General features: G+C 39.8%; 1 pseudogene; it reads right to left on the bottom strand.

Annotated features, from left to right (window-relative positions):
• Positions 1-357: 357 nt before the first annotated feature.
• On the bottom strand, positions 358-5,905 carry LOC106448023 (annotated as a pseudogene).
• Between the last annotated feature and the right edge of the window lie 409 nt (positions 5,906-6,314).

Below are 6,314 nucleotides of genomic sequence, written 5' to 3'. Positions count from 1 at the left end.
CAAGTTACATCGAACTACAAATCATATTGTAATTCAACTCTAATACTTCGTGTCACCGGTCGGAGCATAATAAACACACCAAATCACAAGAAGAAACTGCTCGCCTGTGTTAGAAGATATATATATACACACATGCACAACAAGATTACCAACCCTTTTATCTATCGTACAAAATCCAGTACAACTACAATGTGAAAATACTAGTAAACATGTGGTTCAAGCTAGAGAGGATACAGAGTTTGTAGATAGTACTGAAGTAGAATATTAGTGTCTTAGTTTAATAATCTGATCCGGTTTTGTACTATCTTCTCCTAGTTACGTTAGGATTACGATACTTACAACAAATATGTAAAAGTATGAGCTCTAATAGTATTGTATATCTTCTTGAGGACAAATCGACAACTTAACAGAAGCATAGTATATATCATACAAAACAGAATCCAAAGAACAAAATAGAAACATAACAAAACAAGACAGTGCAGAGTAGTAGAGAGAAGAAAAGTAATGCCGCATACGCATATCAGTTGAGACCATTACAAGTTTTGCATCATCTTTTTATGAAACTTACTCTCTCGGTCATAGGAATCCAACTTGCATGAAGGTAAGAAACAGAGTCTTGTGGCTTCATCCTCTCAGTCGACCTTTTCCTTCCATTCTGCATTTCGACTAAATGACTCCGCGAAGCAACGTGGGCTTTTCGGCCCAGCGAGTTAAAAGCCCATGAAGACGACGCAAGCTAGGTCACAGGAAAACACCAAGCTAGCTCCTCGAGTTCCGATCGCTTTTCCTTTAAGCATTTCCTTTCCTTGTAACCGACGAAACACTTTTCCGACCATCAATAAGACGTCTTTGCTAAACCCACATTTAAAACCGAACGTTCTCTCGTTCAGTACCGTTTCCCATTCGAACAGTCCTCCCAGTCGACCTTTTCCTTCCATTTTTTCATCTTCCAATTCTAAAAGGACTCCAGGAAGCTTGGAAACGGAGTTTAGTGGCTTCGTCCTCCCATTCAATATTCTCTTTCCAATAACTATGTGGGGACTCGATAACAAATCCTTCAACCGTAGCAACACTTTTAGAATCCAATGGAAGCTTTCTCAGGTTTGGACACCCTGCTACCGCGATTCCTTTCAAAGATGGAAAACGGAGAGAACTTCAGTAGATGCTCTTCAACATTGGTACATAAAATAAGCTGAAGTATTTTAGGCTTGCAAAAGGAACGATGCTACCTGCCTCCTTCTATGTCACACCATTTGTAGCTTTCTCTTGGCTTATTATATACTCTATTTGATTTGAATGACCAACGTTAAGAATAGTAAGGTTGGGAGCGAACAACAGCCACGTCAAATCCTTCAGACCGTTGCAATTAATTATACCGACAGTAGAAAGGTTGAGGAAGGATGGACTCATGGGACTTCTGTTCCACAATGAAAAGTTGCAGCTCCCTCTGTCTTTATCTCCGTCATTCCACAATTTCCTATCTCGAGGTCAGAAAGTTTATCCATAATCGGCAAAGTCAATACTCTGAATGATTCATCCAGAAGGTATGTATAATCTAACTTCTTAATACATTTCACCACCCTGTCATAGGATGACAATTTCTCCGCAACCAAACATGAGTTTATACCTATGGTTACAACTTGTACATATTTCAAGAGCTGCAACTCTTCCAATAATTTCATGTCTAGCTTCGTTTTGGAATTCTGTAGTCCCAATCTCCTCAACCTTGAAAATTTGGATATCCCTGAAACATTATCAAGTCTCAGCGTGGATTCCAAATTCAAACATATTAGCATTCTCGACTCCTGTAAACCAACAGGCAGTCGCTCTATTCGTGTGCCTGACAAGCCAAGGTATCTCAAGGCAACCAATGACATTTTCACTGGCAATACACTGAATAAGCTATTTTCCAAGAGATCCAAGACGTGTAGCCTAGGCATACGTCGAAAGAATTCGCTTGAGATAGTTACCAGCTTGTTTTCTTGGAGAAGCAGAGTTGTAAGTTCAGGGCAGCACGGACTGCCAGATAACTCTTGGATCTCATTGTTCATCAAAGACATCTTTCTCACGGGCACCCAACTCTCAACTTCTGGTATATCACGTAACCCAGCACCGGCTTGCACAGTATATCTCCCTTCATGCTCCCCAAGATCAGATGCTACCCACAGAGCCATCTCCCGAACCACATCATGCATTTTCACTTGTACTTTATAGACTGGTTCTTCCAACAACAAACATGCACGGAGAAGAGAACTGATGATACTATAGCCTTCGTCGAATGCGTTTTCTCTACTCTGATTTTCTTGTATGAAACCCTCACAGATCCAGTACTCAATTAGCATATCTTTTCTTATTTCAAAATCTTCAGGAAACAGAGAGCAATAGAGGAAACATGGCTTCACATTCTCCTCCTTGAGGCTGTCGTAGCTATACATCAAAACTGGAAGAATCTCGTCCATTCCAAAAAATTTTGCAGCATTTGAAGTCAAAGTCTTAACTGCGTGGCGCCATTCTTGTATTGTGTCCTTGGATGACATGGTCTCACCAAGAACATTTAGTGCCAATGGTAGGCCATGGCATTTTTCTGCCACTTTTCTTGCGAGTTTGGGAATGCCTATGTGGCTTCCTAGTATGCTTTCCCCGACTTTCTCCTTGAACAACTCCCAGGCTTTGTTGGTGTCCAGACAGCTGACTTCGACTGGGTTAGTATCCCCCATGCTTACACACACTTTCTTTAAACGAGTGGTGAAAACAATTTTGCATTTGTTTTCCCTTGACGGAAACGGAACACCTATACCTTTTAATTCCGCTTTGCTCCAAATGTCATCCAAAAACAACACAAATCGTTTGGTTTTCAGGGAATTGCGTATACTATAGGCTTTTTGGTCCTCTGTCTTGTGTTTCCATGACTCCTGTTAAAAGATGCCTAGTTTCTCAGCGATCTCGTCTTGAATCTTCTCGTTCCGTTTAACCATAGACACTACAGCCCAAATCACTATGTCAACCCCATCATTTGCACCACAAAACTTATTGCTGAGTTGGTCAAGAAGAGTTGTTTTTCCCACTCCCCCCATGCCATGTAGACCCAAAACCTGGGTTCCCTCATCCATGATGCGGCTCCATGCACTCTCGAGCAATGTTTCCTGAACAACAATAAATGGTTGTAGATCCCTTTCCCCCACCACATCTCTCATAGGTGGCACAGTCAGAGCATTAATATCTTCAATTAATTTGCGACCCTTGAGCTCTTCGACATCTTCCAAAATCGAGAAAACCTCTTTCCCAAAACGAAACCTTGCCACTAGTTTTCTTGAACAGCCATCACAAAGAGACAACCGTTGAAGTTCACTTGTACAAGCCACAAGCGTTTCACGGGACTGGTTTCCAATGTTCCTGACAGCCGTAAGCCATACATCAACTCCACTAAGCCTTTGTAGACCTCTGTCTTCCTCGCTCCTCACGAATCTCAGCACATCATTTCGCCTTGCCTCCAGTATCTTCATGTCTTCTACCAGAGTTTCTAGATTCTTGTCGAGTCTGCAAATATGGTGGACTTCCAGACAAAAGCAGCTACATAATTTCTCAACCACGAAATCGGTTGCTGTTGAGATAACACCACCCATCGTGCACTTGACAATACACACAAAGAGAGAGATTCAGAATGCAAAACAAGTTGGGCTTAATTGAGATTTGGCAAGTAAGAACTCAAAATTTGTTGTCCACGATTTGTTGTCCATGATTTGTTGTCCACGATTTGATTGTCCATGATTCAACTTCAACAATGGATCATTGGCTTCTCTTGATGAACTCTCAGTTGATCTCGAACTAACTCCTTTACTCTGGTTCTATTTTCTTCTTCATTTCAACAATCTCCCCAAGCTTGACCATAGGAGATCCTTGGGCAAGTTTGGAACTGAGTGTACTTGCCTCATTAAAAACCTAAGTGTGGAAAACCTCATGGGATAAAACCATCACTTAGGGAAAAAGAGTGCAACCACCCTCAACCTAGGGATTGGCCAGTGGGTTTATGAGTCTTATGATCAAGTTTAGGGACTCATAAACCCTGGATCATAGCCTTACTTCAATGGCAAGCAGACACCAATGTCTTCTTTGCTTCACACTAAAAACTGCTTGGAAGTCTCAATGTGGCTGGTTCTTCTGACATCCTGTCATCATCAAAGGGTTTGATCCACTACCAGACTTTTATTATGAACTTCAAGTACCTTATTCAAACAATGCACACACACATGCATCAATTCTCAAGGGGCAAACCTATTCGAACAAGAATAAGTTATATAGTTTTAGGTACTTCCCTTGCATAAGAAGATGGACACTGACTTCTCATATTAACACATCAGAGATTGGATTTACAACCTCAAAAAAAATTTAGCATCTATTTGCGTGAAAAGGAGTGATTTCTCCTATTTCCTAGATAACTCCTGTTGGCTCATAAACATTCGACAAACTTGATTCACCATAACACTTCAGAGACAGAGAAACTACCTCCCCCATTAGTGCACAAAGAGAGAGAACGAAAGAGATTCACAGACCCATAAGACAACGAAGGAGATTTGATTTTGAGTCGTTCTGTCGCCGGAAAAAGCAAACTAATCGTAATTGTGGATTCAGCAGATTCCTCCCCACTGAGCGGAGTGTTCCTCCGAGGGACACCAATGACCGCCGTCTCTTTGGGTTACGATGAAGATGTAAGGCCCATTAAAAATAATATGGCCCAAAAGCTTTACAGTTGAAAAGAACTAGTTCCTTTTCCTTGGAGAGGAGGTTATTTACTCATAAACCTCCTCGAGAGTAGAGCTGTAAACTGGGCTAGCCCATGTCCATTAGCCCATATTCATTTGTCTATTTATTGTTTGCGGACAGAGAGTGACCATGTCCATTAAGAACCATACCCACTAACACCCATATTTTCATGGGCTGCCATGGGGTTCATAATGACCATATAAGAAATTTTAAATTTTAATTTATAAGCCTACAATTATATATACAAGTTCATAAAATTAAAATTCATCCATAAATTTAAAAGTACAACAATACATAAGTTCATAAGTACAACAATTCCGGTCTTGGCGGAAAAAATCAATTTTGCAGTTTTGGCGGAAAAACTTAATTTTACAGTTTTGACGGGAAAACTCGATTTTGCAGTTTTGGCGGAAAAACTCATTTTTGCGGTTTTGGCGAAAAACTAGATTTTCTGATTTTGGCAGAGAAACTCGATTTTTCAGTTTTGCCATTGGGTCCATAATGACCATATAAGAAAATTTTAATTTATAAGCCTACAATTACATATACAAGTTCATAAAATTAAAATTCATCCATAAATTCATAAGTACAACAATTTCGGTTTTGGCGAGAAAAATCGATTTTGCGGTTTTGGCAGGAAAACTCGATTTTCCGGTTTTGGCGGGAAAATTCGATTTTGCGTTTTGAAGAAAACCTCAATTTTGCGGTTCTGACGGAAAATCTCGATTTTCTGGTTCTGGCGGGAAAATTTGATATCAAAATTTAAGCGAAAAAATCGATTTTACGATTTTAGCGGAAAAACTTAAATTTTAGAATCCTTAGGTTTTGTGACCATTGTACAGTCCACATCCATAAAGCCCAAAACCAACAAAGACCATTTTCTTAATGGTCTTCCACATTTTGTCCAATAAAAACCAATGGGAAAATGGGTTTGTCCATATTAAGTCCGTTTGTATATGGACAAGGGCAACCATTGGACGGCCCGCCCATTTGACACCTCTACTCGAGAGGCATCAATCCTTTATGCTGTTGTGTACCTTTCTATGTTTTTATTCCACACACACAGCCATGCCATTGCGGAGAAGCAATCTTCTTTACGAGTGATTATATTTTAGTGTAGGAGACTCTTTTTTTTTTTTTTTTTTTTTTTGAATGAATTTTAAATTTTATTCATCAAAAGTCTTGTTACATCTTTGTGTAAATCTATTTAAGTACAGAAAAACTCATAACTCAAAGAAAACCTACACTCCTCTTTTAAACTCTAGTTTGAAACCAAAATTGAAGGGCACACTCTATGCCTCTCCTCCTTCTTGTACTCAACAGACTGAGCTTGTTTCTTATATCTTTATCAGTGAATTTCTTCAAAACGGATATAGGCATCAGCTTCTCCCCATGTCGAACATAATTCCTTACCCTCCATATTACATAGACAGCCGCTTGAAAGGCATATCTTATACAGAAAATACTCTTCTTATCATAACGCCCACTTGAGATTATCCTCACCATTTCAGACCAATCTAGTGTGAAAACATCCCCCAAAATACCTTTTACAA

The sequence above is a fragment of the Brassica napus genome, chromosome C5 (assembly GCF_020379485.1).
Source record: "Brassica napus cultivar Da-Ae chromosome C5, Da-Ae, whole genome shotgun sequence".
Taxonomy (NCBI): Eukaryota; Viridiplantae; Streptophyta; class Magnoliopsida; order Brassicales; family Brassicaceae; genus Brassica; species Brassica napus.
This window is presented reverse-complemented; position numbering and strand designations above follow the sequence as displayed.